We start from the raw sequence: 18,992 nt of genomic DNA, 5'->3' as shown, positions 1-18,992 counted from the left end.
CACGAAGGAGGATAGACATGGTGGTGGGAGCAAATAGCAGAGAGGACATAGCTCCCAGCACTACGATACTAAGGGACATATTAATACTATGTTTGCGCCGAATGTGCACCATTCTTTTTACACAAATTTGGCCCAAACTTAACTCCATATTTATATTTTGACGCTAGACACGTCTAGCGTCAAAATATTGCAGTTTGCACCATTTTTTGGATGTGTGCACCTACCTTGCGTCACTGTGATGCAAGGTAGGAGTTCCCATCTAAATAATGGTGCTATCCCCGCAGCCCCATATTTATCCCCTGTGCTGAAATGACGCACGGTGGGAGGAGGGGCTAAATAATGGTGCATAGCATGCTTTGCACCATTATTTATTGCCTGGGTCAGACCAGGCGTTAGAGGACCGGTGGACCCATTCCATGGTTAAACATCATGACATGGGTCCACAGGTGCCCTCCCCACGCCCCAGGAACACCTCCACCCACACCAGAGGGACACCAGAGGATGGGGAACCATAACTCAGGTAAGTAGGGTAAGTATTGGTAAGTATACTTTTAATTTTTTTTCAGTGCCATTAGGGGCCCCAACTTGGGGCCCTCTGCATGGCACTGGGTGCTATGGCCATGCCCAGGGGACCCTGGTCCCCTATGCTGGCCATTGGGGTGGTTCGCATGACTTCTGTCTTTCTTAAGACAGGAGTCATGTGTAATGGATGGTTGAGCGGCAGGAAATGACGCGAGGCTGGTTTGAGGCATTTTCTTTTGCCTCTAACCAGCCTAGTGTAATTTTTTGACGGTCAACCTCCATCTCCTCTCCTCTCCTGTCACACCCACCCGGTTAGCATCATTTTAGTTGACGCTAGCCCAATCTTAGTGCCGGCTTGCGCCATTCCATTAATATGGCGCCCGGCTGGCTCTCAGGACTGGTGCAAGTTTTTGGTGCAAAACTGCATTAGCCCAGTTTTGCACCAAAAAGTTTACATATGGGCCTCTGTCTTCTCCCTGAGGCATCCCTGTATGTGCTGGTTCTGACGGGTGTCCCACTATCAAAGCCGTCCAATCAAGAGTCTGGGGAACGGGCTCATAACAAGGTCACATATTGACTTGTGGTTCATAAGAACTTCTCTTCAGCAGAGAGAAATGAGATCCTAACAGTACATTGGGGTGGTTGGATTGGTCCCTCACCAAAGCTGATTCAAGGAGATTGACTGGTGGTGACTTTTTGTCATCCAACAACAATGAGAAGGCTGTTAAGGCATTATGAGGCGAGGTTGTGAACCCCCACTGGAATATTTGCTTTGCCTTTGGGATACTTTTATGAGCCACCCTTCCACCCATCGTTTGCACCCCTCCTTAACACCAGTCATCGGATGAGACAATCTATGTCAGTCAACAACAGGTTTGCATCTCTTTCTGGCCTCAATGAAATTGACTGACTACGTATACCTAGGCCCCAAGTGAATGATTATCTTGCTGTTGATTTGGGTGGATGAATCAGCCCTATCTACTTCTTGCATGGAGAATCTCAGTTATCCCATTGTCAGACGGTGTCCAGTGTCCTTTTAATTCTGTGGACCCCAAATTTAATCAATGTACTGTATCAATCGTGCCTTTTAGTTTACAGGTCTCTGACCATTCTGGCCCATCGGTGACACTTAATGGTTATGATACCAAGGGAGAATGTCGACTTGTGACCTGGAATGTGTGCAGGCTTCGAAGCAAACTGAATTCCCCTGGCTGGTATTGCATTATTTCTGACTCCAATGTAGTTTGTATTCAGGAGACGTGCTGTGTGGAGCCTAAACATGTTGAAGGGTTTACATCTGTTTTCTTGGGAGCTACACCATCTAACGCAGAGCGGACTAAAAGGGGACTGCAGATCCTGGTCTCTACCTTGCTATTTGTCACCACCAGGAGGGTTTTACCTGTCCTTGCCTATGCACAACTGCTCTGGTTATCATTCAAAAGTAGGGCTGATTTGGTGGTGATTCATTTTTATAATAATATTTTTGATTCTTCTCGTAGTTCAGTAGGTGTATGTCTTGGACATATGTTTGGAGGAGTTCTTGCAAATGACTTATACTGAGTACACAATTGTTTTGTTTGGTGAGTCTAATATCCAGAAATGTCCCCTATCAGCAAGAAGGGTTTGTGGTGTAATTAATGCCATGGGGGTTGGAGCTCTGCACTTTCACCACAGTGACTATGGGAAAGTTTTGAATTCCCTGATCTTTAAGTTCTGGGAAAGTCGCTGTGCGGATTTGAGCGTACCGATCCCTACATTTATTGGCAGAGATGCACATACCACAATCGACAACTTTTTGATTTCTGCTATTGAAAGGGATTTGGTTAGCTCTGTAAATATATCACAGACTGCAGTGAGTGGCCACAACCCTTTAATAATTTCATTCTCAATTATGGTCCATGATACTATAAGTAATGTGATTGTTGCAAATGTCATTCCAGTTAGACTTAATTGTGTTCAAATTAAATAGTCAGGGATTGACCCAAGAAAAGTTCAACGAGAATTGTTAACTTCGAACACCGATGAATTTATTGTTTAGAAGATGTGGTATATCATGTTGGGATACTGAATGCCTTTGCTAAGATCACTGAGATGCTAAAATCACTGTTTACAAGATCCATTAAACCTGGTAGGGCAGGAAAACAGGGGTGGTTTTACCATGCTTGCACCCAGGCATTGAAACGTCTAAGGGAGGCTCTTCACGGAACTCCTAGGGATAGCTCAGCTATTAGAGATCTACGTAAGTATTATAAGCAGAGTTTTGCAGCCAGTAAGAGATTACTGCAAGAGGAAGCTTGGAATAATCTGTCTCGGGCTTCTGAGACAAAGGATATGGTTTTATTTTGCCGTGCAGTAAATGCCCCTTTTTTAAAAGCTGACACTGAACCTGAACTTACCTCACTAGTTTCATATGATGCATGGGTGACCCACTTTATGGGTATCTTTGATTCCCAGATGGTAGATAAATCTCCAGTTGAGGGCAAGGGAGCATCAATCAAGTCTCAGGTCCCTTACACATCACTTTAGAGGAGGTTCTTCTAACCATAGGTCCGAGTGCAAGAGGGAAAACGCCTGGGTCTGATGAGGTTCCAGTTGATGCTTTTTAAGCAGAGACGGAATAATGGGGTCCCATTTTGACTAGGGTACTCAATGCAGCTGCTGAGGGCCAGATTCCCCCCTCCTGGGCACAAAAGCAGGACCTTCTATATTGAGGGTTCCCCGATAGATAGTGTAAATCCCTTTTTTATATAAGGATTTCATTTTCCAACACTGGATCATGGATGCAATAAGTCTTAAATACTCAGCTGAAATTGAGTCGAATATGTGAGGGAATATTCAGGTTTTCCCATAAAATCTGTAGTCTGCCAGTTATGGAGATATTTGAAATAGACAAGGCGAGAGGGGTATCCACTGCTACCTATGGGGGAAGTCTATGGGGTTATACACCTTGTAAATCCCTTCAAACAGAGGAGACTTGTTTTCTCAAGTGCCTGTTGTGTGTACTTAGATCTGCATCATCCTTTATAACTCATAAGGAAACTGGCCTGCACTTTTTGGAGGACATGTTACTATAATGGCAGTCTATATGGGTGAAAACCGAAACCAGTTTTACAAAGTCTATTATTCTAGACTGCCTTGACTAAGATCTTGCTCCTAAGATTCCCTGGTTGTCTTATATAAATGATTCTTTCAGTGCATTGTTTACTTACACTGTTCTGAGTTACCCTGAAAGCTGTCCCTCCATTGAGAAGAGTGTAATTAAAGCCTCTTTTATGAATTATAGGTTGGAGAAAAGTATGTTCATAGAATCTAGAAAAACAAACAGTTATAACATATTTACTAAGTAAACTGCCTGATGGTTGGCAATCTTATCTTACCTGGGTAACCATAGCCAGCATCGTTTGTCTTAAACAGACAGAGGTTGGGCATGGTTCATCACCTGGTTGCTTTTCCTGATATGAAGAAATGTACTTCACGCATAACTCCCTATCCCTGTGACAGAGTATCATTACAAAGGATGCAGCACTTTTATTTTGTGGTTTTTATGCAGGTTTGAAGAGATGTTATTTAAAACCAATTTTTATTGCTCAAAGTATCAGGGATTTTAAAACTGCTGCATGCCATACATTTGCACTTAAGTATCCTCTTGTATGTCTTAGTACTGCACTCTATATTTGCGGCGCTATACGTATTAGGAAACACATTGAATTGTGGTAAAGATTTTAGAGAAGATTGATTGTTTTACATTTTTTACCGTTTTATTGATGATATTTTGTAAGATCTTTTCTGCTATCAGTATTGGTGCCGAATAAAGAATTTTGAATTCAATTGAATTGTTTATTCTTAGAAATATTTGTGATTAACAGGATGTAGTGTTGGAGTGGTTTTATAAAAATGAGAAAGTAATGCATTTTTAATGATAATGTGCAGCACTAACGTGTAGGCTTTAATAAAAATAATATGCTTTTAAATGCTAAAATTGTAGTAGGCAACCATGTTCACTTGTGTTAGGCCTAAATAGTTAAAACAACCTTGTCTGACACGCTAACAGGACTAGAAAATACTTAATGTGCACAAAATGTTTATTTTCTGACCTTCCCATGGACATATTTCTACTAATAAATAATAGTTGCATATAATGTTTTCATCTAACTATTGAAATGTATCTACTTACACAAGGACCACTATCAGTTAATGAATAGACTTGTTATTTGGATAGATATGAGAGTTCACACATGGGAAAGTATTTTTGACCAAGAAAATAAATCATGCAAAGAAAGGAAAAAACATTCCGTTGATAAGAAATGGTTGCGGTCACGGATGTTGCCATCTAAAGTATTATGTTCCCGGTAAGAAGAAGAGGAGTGATCCTGTTTCCATGAGGACATCAAAAGATGATTGGCTGGTTGGAGAAATAATACACAACTAACTGTTACTTGAAAATATGTAATGCTTATTACAGTGCATATTCCTAGAGTAGGCTAACATTCCATTCTATCCCAGATCAGTCCATACCCTATGCCATTCTCATTGCCCGGTTGCACTGAGACTCTACTGATTTTCTTGATTCTCTCTTCATGAGAAGTTCTGCTTTTATTGATTATTAATTTACTGGCTGATTTTGATGTTAAAAGCGTTATGTTTATGATTTCACCTCTCATTTTTTAAACTCTTTACAGATGTGTAGCTGGCAACTTTTATTCCCATTCCTAGAATAGGGATTCTTTCGTTTATGGAACGCGCCTAATGCATTTATTTGATTTATTTATTATTGACAAAACTGATGATTGATATTTTTGAACTTATAAACTGATTCTAATAGAGATAAACTACTAAAGATTTGATTAATATAACTTTAGAACTCATACCTAACTCTCATTATTGACTAAAACTAGAATAGAAATTGTGATGACAGAGATACAGTGGAGGGGGTTTCCCTGATGATGTGGCATCCTTTCTCATAAACTGATCATTTAACCTAGATCACAGCTCCAGCAGTAGTAATTTTAAACCGGCACATAGGTGTAAATCTGTGATTGTAGATTTACTAATTTTGTTGTGAATTAGGCCTATATCAATAGAGGTTATTGAAGTGATTTCTCTCATGCATCTTGATGATAACCACGTAGTTTATTGAGGACCTAGATATATGTCCATAAAGCAGGGGCATCGGGATAACTGATTCACATGGAAAGCAGCTTTTCATGACATCGCTGCATTCCATGTCCTATTAACAATCTAACTAGTACATCACCACATTTCTCCCATTTTATAATAAAAAGCAACTTTTAACCTCAAAAAAATTATTCTTTACCTAAAACCCACATCTTATTACACCACCCCACCCATTGATTTTATAATAAATTAATACTAAAAACTATAAACGTAAAATACAATTCAAAATAAAATGCACTCATTTTCTTTTTTACTGTTTGATGAAATCTTGCCTTTTATTTAGGTGCATACCTACTTTGAGAACTCTTCCTAACACAATTGTCATTTATTTCCATCCTTGATTTATCATTTATTACTTTGCAATCATTACCACAGTGTACATTGGGATCCAAAGCAATCCAAGATGTGCTCCACCAATTACCATCCAACAGTTTCACATATTTTGTTCATAACTCACATGCTGACTCTTGAATTCAGACCTTTCCCAACCAAAGTGGGATTTTTAACACGCACCCAGTCTCCTACTTCCAACTTCCAACTTACAAGTGTTCCTCTTTGTTCTAAGCATCTATTCTTTCCAAATTAACCAAATGTGACTTTCTTTCAGCTATCTTCCACCAATTGCATACATCTCCTTCCTTTGAAAAGAGCTGGACCATCCAGAAAGGACACAATTCTGTGGCAGTGTCTCTCCCTCTTATTAATACGAATGGAGTTTTCTCAGTGACACTATGTGGTGTGGTACGATATGACCATACTAACTCTTTGACTGCTTTGCCCACATCCATTTTCTTTCTATATGTAGACTGCACACATTCCACCAAAACTCTATTTAAACATTTGACTTTCCCATTGCTTTGGGGGTGGTGTAATGGTGTTTTAATTTGCTTTACAGGGCACTTGTTCAGAAATGACGTCATCCCTGCAGATGTCAACTGAACCCCTTTATCAGTCATGATTTCCCCTGGAATTCCTTCTCTGGCAAACACCCTCTGAAAACAATCAATTACTCTTTGTCGTGGGTTCACAAACTGTTTCAACTTCAACCCCTCTTGAAAGATGATCGATCAGGACTATGAAGTATTTCATGTGATTGGGAAAAATATTAAATGGACCTAAAAAATCCACAGCCACGTGTTGCCAAACCCTACTAAGTCACAATGTGACCAACTCAACTCTACCCACAGTTACCAGAAGTTTATTGCTCGCTTCACATTTTATGTAGTTTTTTTTACAAAATCCTCAATCTCACCATCCATTTTGGGCCACCAAAAATCACTTATTACTTTTTGTTTGGTCACAGTTGATTCCATGCGCCCTAAATGTGCTAATTCAATAATCCGCTGATCAAAACGCAAGGGCAGAACCAGTTTGTCTACAAACACTAATTTTTCACATTCCACAGACAATTCCTTCAGTATTTTCCAGACATCTGCAAATCATTAGACACATTATTTTTTATCTTTCGGCCAACCTTATTTCACAAGTGATACTACTTCTTACAATACTTGATCTTCCTTAATGGTCCTTATCCAATCTTCTTCTTTCTTACAAATGCTGACTTGTCTCCAACATGAGCTACAAAACATTCCTCTATTTCAGATTCACACTCATAATCTTCAAGGCCTTCAATTAGTAATCTCGAAAGGCAATCTGCCCTAGAGTTTTCCTGCCCGAATATACTTTATTGTGACCGTGATTTTTAACAATGTAGCTGATAATCTAGCGATTCTTGCAGTCAAGCATTTCAGTTTTCTTCCTGACAGATGTCTACTAAAGGGTGATGATTAGTCCTTAATTCAAATGGCCTTCCCCAAAGAGATGGCTTATACTTCTCAACACTCCATACACATGCCAGTAATTCCTTTTTAATTTCAGATTTTGTTTTATTCTGCCTGGTGTAGTGTTCTAGAAGCAAAACCTACAGTATTTTCAAGTTTGCACTCTAATTGGGACAGAACTACTCCCAGTCCATACTCACACACATCTACTGTGACAATTGTATTTTGTTCTTCTACAAATGGTTGCAGTGCAGATTATTTAATGGTTTCTTCCTTAACTGTCTTAAAAGTATTCTCACAATTGTCAGACCATGAACATTCAATGCCTTTCTTTAGAAATATTCCGAAGCATTCTGTAACATTTGCTAAGTGCTTCATAAATGTCGCATAGAATTCACAAAGCCCTAGAAAGGACCACAATTGCTCCTTATTCTTAGGTGCTGGCACCTCAACGATACTTTTGATTAAACTAGGTTTGGGTTTCACTCCTTGTCCAGAAAAAACATGACCTAAGTACTCGATCTCTCTTTTCTTAAAAATACATTTGTTTTTTCACAGAGTAGCTCCTCTTTTCTCAAGTACTCTCAGCACATCACTCGACACCCGGTCATACTCAATCTCACTGTCTAAATATATCGGAATATCATCCTGAAAAACCACTAATTGTAAAAAATCAGTAAACATGTTTGACATTAGTCTCTGAAAAACTGCTGGAGCAGAAGCTATGCTGAACTGCATCCTACAGAATTGAAAAATGCCTTCTGGTTTAATGAAGGCTGGTAAATGCCAGTATTCATCATCAAGTTCCACCTGATGGTATGCTGCCCTTAGGCTCAACTTCGTGAACCAGCTAGATTGTCTTATCTTTGTTATTAGATCTTTGATTCTTGGCAACAGGAAGTTGCCCACCCATATGGCCCCATTAATACTTCTTGAATTCACAAACATTCTGAGTTTTCCCGACTTTTCTTTTCTTTTTTTTTCTTTTCTAATACAATCGAGGAACAACCATAAAGTTGCTTCAATAATGCCTTGTGCACACATCTTTTAACATTTCATAGAGATCTTTTTTGTACACTTAACGGAATGTTGCATAACTTGTGCTTTGCTGGTGGTACACCTTGTTTGACTTTAATGGTATAGGTAAATCTGTTCTTTTCCTCAACATTTCCTGGGACACTTCATTGAACTTTTCTCCCCAAATTCTCCCCAAAATGGCCAATCTTTCTACACTTCTTACACTGTTGACCCTGGGCCTGACAATTCTTGAATGGAAATGCATGTGCTAGGGAACCACATCTGAAACAACTAATTTTGTGTGTGATTGGTGCGACAATATGTTTGGCCTGGTGAAATATTTGAGACTGATTTACTGACTACAGCTCCTTAAACTTTAACTTTGGTGAAAGACTCCTCTAGCAGTTTCACATCCTCACATGATCCCTCAATGCTTTTAGCTATATATATATGCTTGTCTAAGGAAGGAATTTTATATGTTAGTAATCACTCTTGCATCTTCTTTGCCACACCTCGCCACCAGTTGATCTCTAATTTGTTCTGAATTGAAATGATCAAATCCGTATTTAGCTGTCAGATTTTTTAACTCTCTGACATATGTATCATTCATTGTCTTTTTGCACTCTTGTGAAAAACTTGTACTTGTGTACAATTGTATCTTTTCTTTTAGAAACATTCTTATCCAATTGGGCCACAACTGTATCAAACTCGTCAAGTTCCTCAGCCCCTGTGGGTTCATACTCGAGTAGATGATCATACATATTCTGGCCCTCAACTCCCACATAGTAATACATTAGACTTTTTTTTCCTTTCAGGTCTGAAGTCATGTGTATCAATTGCACCTAAGGAAGCTTTAAAAGATCTTACCCACAAATTCCACTCTAAAGATGGATCACCATGTTCTTGCAGAAAAGGAACAGGAGGAGGTATATTCTGCCATTCTGCATTGTCTCGTAAGGATGTTGAAATATATTTGGTTAATGTAAATATATACATGGCTGGGCCCTGGGATGGGGTCCCCGGCTCCAGTATCAGCCTGGGAATGGAGGCTGCATTCCCCCTTCCCCCCAAAAAAGATTTCATGTTTAGACCAAGCCTCGGGGATGGGATCCTCGGGGCCAAGCTCTGCCATTGGGAAAGGGGGCATGCAGCCTCCCTACTGCCCCAAAAAATTTATATTTATGCTGGGTGCCAGGTTGTGGGGTCCTGGGGGCTGATATTGGCCTGAGGAGGGGGGCATGTATGGTTTGGTTGTTATAGGGGTTGGCTGCAGGGACTGGGTGCAGGCCACGTTCCTGTGGCCAACCTCCGCTGCGCATGCCCAAAGACCGTGTGCAGAATGGGGTTGGGTGGTTATAGGGGTTGGCCGCAGGGACTGGCCATAGGTCAGGCCCTGCGGCCAACCCCAGCCATGCACGGCCAAAGGCGGTGGTTGGATTAACGTATAGTAATGAAAATTACTCCACATTACAAACGATTAGCTAGCTTGGGGGGTTCACATCTGTGGTCATGGCGGGGTTCATCTCACAATGGGCACGCTGGGCTCTACCCCTGCATACCATTAAATTACTGTTAGGGACGAGACAGTGTTTGAATGATAAGTCAAGAATTATAACAGTAGCAGGAAGTGTTGTAGCGACAAAGGAATTGAGGCTTCACTGAGTGAATATCAATATGCTCTTTGGGCTTCTTACCAACGGTTACAATTGTGGGAGATTGCACTGCGAAGGAGATATGGGTCATTGGGGAAGATGGGCATATTACATGTGTAACAAAGAAAGATGGAGATGAAAGGCAAGACAAGACAATACAGACTCAGAACGGTCCCATATGATGGGGGCAGAATCAAATAAGATGAGTGGGGCACTCTAAATAGAACAGAGAATACAAGACGGAATGGCTGGTAAATTAAATTAACTAGATGGAATGTAAGGCACCTGAATCTTTACTCCAAAACGCACAGAGTGCTCTCATAATAAAAGGAGCATGCAATAAGAATAAGGGGGAGAGTGGATACATTTTGGTGGGAGTACAGCACTTCTAGTCAATGAAGCTGAAATTAAATGTGTGTGTTGAGAAAGTTTCAGGTGTTGTGCTTTGTTATGTAATCCTGTAGTCTTTGCAGCAATAGCTCCCAGTCTGTTGATATTGAAACTCTGTGCAAGCCATGAGCTTCTTCTCGCCTCAAAGCCACTGCCTCTGCCTTTCCCCATTTAAGGGTCGCTGCGCACCAGTGATGTACATTAGGTAAGGTTTGGGCTTTCCAGTGCATGGCTGTGAGTCTTCTGACTAGGAGGAGCACTAGGTCAATAAAGCGTCTCGAGGTGCTGTCAGTGTTTGATCACTTAAACAGCCCCAACAACCACACCCTCCACTGTGCGAACATTTGTGCGGCTAGACCCTTATGCCGGTGCAGTCCTGATGTCTCCCCATATTGCGTCTGCCCCTGGGAAACTCCAAAACATCTGTAACATATCTGCCCGCTGTTGAAGATATCCAGGATAGTCTGTGGATGACCTAAACATCCGGAGGAGTGTTGCTGGAGTTAGGTAGGACCGATGCAGGATTTTATGCTAAATATATTGAGACTTGGAGTTTTGTGACCGTTTTTTGGGGTATACAAGTGCACTTTCCCATTCTTTTTTCATCAGTTCTCTACCTATGTCTGCGTCCCAGCTCCTACGCGTTGCAGATGATGGATCCTGCTTACTGTATGCTAGGGCACCATGGGATAAGTCTGCGACCTTTCATCCATCACATGGAGTGTGTGTACTAGTCGATGTTGGCCAGGTTCTGTCTCCGTGATGCCCCACAGCCTAGTCAATTTAGCCATTAAATGGCCAAGGGCCACAAAATGCCCTGCTGGAACCCCCCCTGTCCTCTTGCAGCCTTTCAAAAGGTATATTTACTCCATCCTGGAACAATGTTTCTAAGGTGCCCACTCCTGCAGTTTCCCATGTCGCCAATACCTGTCCTTCCAATCACAGCGATAAATGAGGCAATTGAGCTGATTTGGTATTTCAAGTGAGTATTGTGGGATTTGAGGCATCAGGCCACGATGAAAGCTAACATAGGCCACTCTTATCAAGTTATTTACAGCTCTTGTGAACCGAGCGCTAGGTAGAAAGGCTTGGCAACTCAGCTCCAAAGCTCCTGTAGGATTGGGCATTCCCACTTCTTCTGTCTGGTGCCCCGCCAGCCATCTTTTGGGCCACTGGAGCTGTGCAGCTAGATAATAATGTTCAACGTTTGGGGCTCCTAGATGTCTTTTATCCTTGGGCAGTTGTAGTTTATGGAGTGCACCTATACTCCTCCCCTTATTCCAAATAAAACTTCAGAGTGCTGAGTGTAGCATATGAAATGTGGGTCCGGCTCTGGCAGATTGTGAAGGTAGTAGAGAAAATGAGGTAGCATCACCATTTTGGATAATGAGACCCTGCCTTGTACTGTGGGAGGTAAGATAGTCCAAAAAATATTAGAAATGGGGTCTCTAGTTGGCAGTGGTTTGAATCCTGTCCGAGTGGGGACCCTCACTCTAGTCATGGTAAGGGAGTCACACAGCTAAGATAACCCCTGCTCACCCCCTTGGTAGCTTGACTCAAGCAGTCAGGCCATCTCAGAGGCAATGTTTAAAGAATTTGTACACACACACACACACAAACACACACACACACACACACACAGTACCACAGTGAAAACACTACAAAAGAACTCCACACCAGTTTAGAAAAATAGCCAATATTTATCTGAATAAAACTAGAACAATACAACAAAAATCCAACATACAAAAGTAAAGATATCACTTTTTAGAAGTTGAAATGAGTCTTAATCCATAGGAATCAATGATTGTATCTTTTTAACACAAAGTACCTGGGATGCGTCAAAAACAAAGATGATGCAGGCCCCAGGGGAGAAGAGGCGCTGAAAAGCAAAGCGGTGTGTTGGTTCCTTACTGTGCAGGGGAGGTGATGCGTTTATTTTTTCCTCGCAGGAGAGGCGATGCGTTGGTTCCTCTTTGGCAGGGGAGGGGGTGTGTTGATTCTTTCCTCGCAGGAAAGGTGATGCCTTGATTTTTGGACACGGAGCCTCAGTTCCCTACTGCGGTGCGGAGTCGATGAGAAATTGACACCCCAGCAAGCAGCAGGCCAGCACAACAAAACAACAGGCAGAGTGGCAGTCCCTCCTACAGCATCCAGTTATTCTTCCTGGCAGAATTTCCTCAGTTCAGAAGTGTCCTAACTTTGTGGGGACAGAGGTCCAGTACTTATACTCATTTCTGTATTTGAAGTAGTGAAACTTCAAAAAGAAGTCTTTGCAGTGCACAAGACCCTACCTTTCCCTGAGCTTGCTCCAGACATACTCCAGTGGTGTTGGATACTGCTATGTGTAAGAACAGACATAGCCCTATTCAGGTGCAAGTGTCAGCTCCGTCCATCACTTCAGCTCGGGAAGACCCATCAGGAAATGCTGGGTACACATCAGCTCCATTTGTGTGATTATCTAGAGTGAATTCACAAACAGTCCAGCTGTCATCCTGACCCAAAAGTGTATTCCACTTGCAGGCTGAGGCACAGACTGGTTAAGCAAGAAATGCCCACTTACTAAAAGTGGCATTTTCAAACCTACAGTTCAAAAACCAACTTCACCAAAAGATGTATTTTTAAATTGTGAGTTCAGAGACCCCAAACTCCATTACTCCATTTGATCCCGATGGGAAGTTACACTTAAAAGATATTTCAAGCCAATCCCCATGTTACCCTATGGGAGACATAGGCATTGCAATAGTGGAAACCAAATTTAGCAGTATTTCACCATCAGGACATGTAAAACACACCAGTACATGTCCTACTTTTTAAATACACTGCACCATGCCCATGGGGCTGCCTGGGTCCTACTTTAGGGATGACTTACTTGCAGTAAAAGGGAAGGTTTGGGCCAGGCAAGTGGGTGCACTTAGTAGATCGACGTGGCAGTTTAGAACTGCACACACAGGCACTTCAATGGCAGGCATGAGACATGTTTGCAGGGCTACCCATAGGGGTGGCACAATCATTGCTGCAGGCCCACTAGTAGCATTTGATTTACATACCCTGGGCACACCTGGTGCACTATACTAGGGACCTACTATTGAATCAAATATGTCAGTCATGGAAAAACCAATCACCAATACAATTTAGACAGAGAGCATATGCACTTTAGCACTGGTTAGCATGGTAAAGGGCCCAGAGTCATAAAGTCATTGAAATAAGTCTGAAGAAGGCAAAACGTTTGGGGATAACCCTGCAAAAAGGGACAGGTCCAAACAAAATGCAATTTGGGGTCATAGTGATGCCATGGCTTTGATCTGATTGCCATCTGTAAATTCTTGTGTGGTATGATAAATGTGTATGCCAATATATCGAAATCAGCGGGGTTCCTATCGCAGCATCTGTTGATCCACTACTAGCTGTTGTGGGGGACAATTGAGATGAAGAGAATGCAGCCAATATTTATCCCAATCTAATCCTAATCCCAAAGCAGCTCAGAATTCTTGGAGAATGTCCAGGATGCCTGCTATTCCCTCTTGGATATCTTTGATGTAGAATAACAGATCATTGGCATATAAGGAGATAACATGGATTTCTCCAGGCAGGGAGGTGCCCTACTCCCTCCCCTCTTGACAAAGCCTCTGCGCAAGTGAATCCGTCACCAATACCAATGCAAAGAGCGGGGGAACAGCCCTGCCTCTTCCCCCTGCTCACCGTGAGCAGTGGAGAAATGCATTGTCCTATTTTGACCCTGGATGCGCTGTGAACTCTGAATACAGCCACTGGATAAGCTTATGTGTACCAAACTTGGGGAGGAATGAGAATAAGTAGTCCCATTCCACAGTATTCAATGCTTTCTCCAGATCCAGTGCCATACACACAGCGTAGGGCCACTGAGATTCCATAACCCTGTGGATGCAATGTATCAACAGGAAACACTGTGGACGACATGCTGTCAGTGGAATGGGTGGATTCATCCTCTGAGGTACCTTCTCCCTGTATCTGTGACTGTGGAGATCATAGGTCCACCCACAGTGAGGTCGCAGCAGACAGTGCCAGCATCTGTCCCTCAATTGCTTGCTCCGCTTTCGTCGGTATTCCTTGTAGCGACGTGTTCCCCATTTCGCAGACCGCTTGCCTTCCCTGGCGATCGCGCTGAATCACAGGAGGCTGACGCACCAGAGAAGCGAGTAGAGGATTCATACTGGTGCTGTTTCACCCAGTCCCATGCATCCACTGGCTCCATGAAAAAATAGGACTTCTTGCCAATCATGATTCTGAGCTTAGCCAGAAAGAGCGGGGAATATCGTAGTCCTGCCTGTCGCAGGTGACGTTTCACTCCCAAGAAGGAGGATCTTGGCCATTGAAAAATGAAAATGTGTGCATTCTCATAGTGAAGTGGATCAGTCATGTGTGCTACTCACAACAGGGCCTCCTTGTCTCTATAGTTCATTATCCATGCTACTACTGGCCTAGGAGGTGCTCCCCTTGGTGGTTTCCTTGCAGGGACTCAAAGTGCATGTTCCATCAGCGCCAGTGAGTGCTATCTGTTTTAGCCTGGTCTCAAAGAAGTTCACCGGGTTAGCACCCTCTGCTCCTTCTGGGAACCCTACTACACATAGGGTATATCGACATGAGCGGCCGTCAAAGTTTTCTGCTCTTGCCTCCAATTCCTGCATCTTAGTGGTGAGTGAGCAAATCTGACCCACTAGCTCCGTAATCATCGTGGGGCGCATCTGAGAGATTTCGTTTTCAGTGTGTGTGATGTGATCCGCCAGCTTACGCTGGTCGTCTCTAAGCAGGACTAGTTCAGTTTCCACAGCATCCACTCATGCTCCTAGTTCTTGTCATGTAGCAGTGATTGCTTCCAATATTTGGTTGTGTTTCACATTAGTTGGAGTCAAAATGTTTGTTCCAAGTTCCTGACCCGGGCAACCTGGGGCGTCGTCTTTCAGATTTCCCGACAGCTGGGATCCTGCACCACCTTTGCACCACATATCATTTCTGTTTGAGATCACCTATTCTGTAGTAGCGTATCCAGCCATATGGGATCCTCCAAGTAGTGTACAAGGGGGCAGTTGGGACTCACCTGACCCCCAGTGCTGACTCACCATGTTTCGCGGTGGGGCAGCACTTGCAGTCTCATGGCCCGCCATGTCTTTGAGACTCCAAATGCCAGCCTCCCTGGCGGCAGCATGGGAGACTTAAAGCAACAGATGGGAGAAAAAAAAGGGGGGAATAGATGTTGTGGTCTTATCCCCCAGTGTTTGTTTAACAAGTTGACTAGGCCTCTAAAAGACCTTCCAGGGCCCACCACCCATTAGTCCCCCTGAAGCAATGGATATTCCAGAAGGGGGCTCAAGCAGCCCAATATATGTCAAGTGGTTCCCAGCAATCAATCTCCCAAATCTCCAGCCTGTGGGTGGCTGTAGGTGGCTAGCCTCCTCCCTCCTTGTACAGACTGTCCCTACTCACAGGCACCTTTTGGGACATCAAACCCCCACTCCAAGGCCCGTGAAATGATGTAATGAGAGCAGATACTTGCAAAAGCAGGGTGGTGAGGGGTGCAAGGGCTGCAGGCTTCCTGCACTTCACCCTGTTCCCTCAAGCATCTCCAGGCACGTTCACCGAGGTCCGATCCGCTTCACTGCATAAACGGCATTAAAAACTTGCAGGAAGAACAAGATGTTGGCAGATTGCCAAGCGTGGTGGCTCTTCGGCATTTGGACCATTGCAACTGCCTTTGCTGCAGTAGTATTAGGCAGTGTGAGATGTACCCTGATCCTTGATACTAGCACGACCACTGCTCATCACCTTGATAAGCCGACAAGGCCCAGAGAGCCTCCTTCTGTTCCAGCTGCGTTGGACCATATACTTTATGTGCAATGGCTCAGGGGTCACCGCACTCGCTCCACGATTCAGGACTATCCATATCTGAGCTAGAGGAGCACAAATCGCAGTGAGTGTGGACAGATCAAAAGTCTTCCATTGGCGCAGTCCTAAACCCCATCCACCATCTTATGACGGCTAGCCATGCCCCTGCTCGAAAAAATATATAACATGTGGCCCTCACAATACATGTGGTGGAACCTCAGTAGTTGTGCATGACACCTCAGACAATTCAAAAGGCCAACAGGGAAAGTTTCGCTAATTTTTTATGGGGGAAGGTATGCATGGTGTAGAATGTAAACTTGAATATACCTAATACGGGTGTTGTACAATACTTTGTACGGTTATGTCAGGGCCCTCTGTCAGTTTTTGTCAATAAAGACCTGCCTGTTTTTTCTGCTGAACTATGCCTATGTTGAACCAAAGTGAGATTGGTATAACCCAAAAATGCTCTGTAAAACCATTTAACTAGTCTTCTGCAATCCCTTTTCATGTTTGTGGTATACATAATTACTTTTGTATTGAGTTCCTGTGATCATTGCCCCAGCAGGCTATGATTGCACAGACTATTTATCCATATAATTACAGTTGACCCAGATGTAGTTCCTCTTCTTGGACCAATATCTGGAAGGTTTTCAACTCACTATCAGAAAATAAATTACTAATGTGTAGAAGTGTATCCTTCCTTGTAAAGGAATCAGTAAGTGTTTGGAGGGCTACAATTGGCAAAGAGGAAGAGGAAGAGTTTACTGCACCGGTGAGGCAGAGGCTATGCTTCCAGCAGGTCAAAGCAGTGTGTAGTAAGCAAGGGTGGGTTTTTGGGTATTGTACACTTGAAAACATCCCCTTTAATAACTGATGATCTTGCAACTCCCCACATTGTAACCAGTTTCAGGTAAGTGGTGGCTTACTAGCAGTATGACATTCATTGTAATGTCCTACGTGTGACAATACAATACATTGATATACCCTGTTGGAAATGGGTTTTTAATAAAGGGACTTTTTACTGTGGGTGAGTCCCACTACCTGAGTCTAAGTCACAATAAAGTCATAGTACTTGGAACCAGCGTCTGCCTTTTAAGATATGGTTATTGATATGCAGCTAGGGTAATAGGCATGAGGCTGGTTGCAGGTGAGCATGTGTGCACATGTGTGTTGACTGCATGTGTGTGACTACCTTTGTGCGCAGCCTGGCATCTGCGCACAGGTAGCCTGTTGCAGAAGGGACTCTGCATGGATAGGTGCTGACCTGGGACGGGCCCCAATGAGCAGTTTTGCTCTACTTATGGCTATCCAGCAGCGCAAGATGTCAAACTGGGGTAAAATATGCAGACCAAGTTTGAATTTGCAGTCCCCACACACTACATTCACATCTTATGGGACTTTGGGAATTGTTATATTTCTTTGGCTCAGCTCGTAATCAGATTACAGATCTTTCTCTCCCCTACTGGGCAAAGTACATTTTTTCTGTCCAGTGCAAACAAACACCTCCTCACACAAAATGAGTAATTATCACTGATTGACCCAGTTCCTGGGAGAAGGAATGTGTTTGAGAACTCTGTATTTGATACAGCTTACCGTAATGCACCTGGGCTGGGACAGCCCAGGCCCACTAGACCAAAGGGTCAGGGCCAGACCTCTGTAGTCAATACAGTAGAGCTTCACCTTTGAAGTTTTGTTGGGAAAGGGGCAGGCAAATTATTGAATTTAGAATTACATAAATTGACTGCTCTGAAAAAGAGTTGGCTAAAGCACCTGGTCCAGCTGGAGTACCGATTAATTTATATAAAGAATATATTAACTTATGGGCTCCGCTGTTGACTACCATTTTAAATTCAATCAGACAGGGGGCGTGGCCGGGCCACGAAACAAGATGGCCGCTTAGAGCGAGAGCTCCGCGCCGAGGCGGTCCCGGAGGGGCGACGGGGGCGAGAAGACAGCCGGACAACACACCGGGTTCGGTGCCCCTCCACCCCTACAACAGCGGCGACACGGAACCATGTCCGGGGACCCCGTAGGAGCGGGACGCAAGGCAGGAAACTCGCGACTCGCCCCAGGCCGATAAGGCCTGGAAAAAGGGGGCGGAGTCGCGTCTTCGGAAGACCGCGGATGGCACGCCCGTAGCAGCAAGGAGCAAGCTGAACAGGCCGCAGGGACTGCGGGAGTCGTGACGACCCGCATCCATCTCCCTACAACGCCAACAAACACCCGTGGACCTTCCCCCCCCCCCCTACAGGGAGACGGGAAAGACACAGCAAAGGGGTGCGGCCCCTTCGACAGCCGGGAGAGAAACCCAAAGAGAGGTAGGATCGAATCTCTTCAAAATAAGAACGGCATCGCCGGAGGCAGAGGCACGACTTCTCTCCTCTTTTCCATCACAGAGGGACAACAAAAACCCTCCCGCTGAGATAATAAACTTTCTCCCCCCCCCCCCCTCCAGACAACTAATACTGAGGAGGGCAGAGGGGCACGACGGGAGGCACGTGGAGGCGAGGGGACGAGAGGGGTGAGCGACTGGGGGGGCACCGGGGATGAGGAGAGCCAAGAGAATAGAGATACAGGAGAAGGGAGTGGACTGACA

Source organism: Pleurodeles waltl, chromosome 1_1, assembly GCF_031143425.1.
Source record: "Pleurodeles waltl isolate 20211129_DDA chromosome 1_1, aPleWal1.hap1.20221129, whole genome shotgun sequence".
Lineage (NCBI taxonomy): Eukaryota > Metazoa > Chordata > Amphibia > Caudata > Salamandridae > Pleurodeles > Pleurodeles waltl.
Note: the sequence above shows the minus strand (reverse complement) of the source record.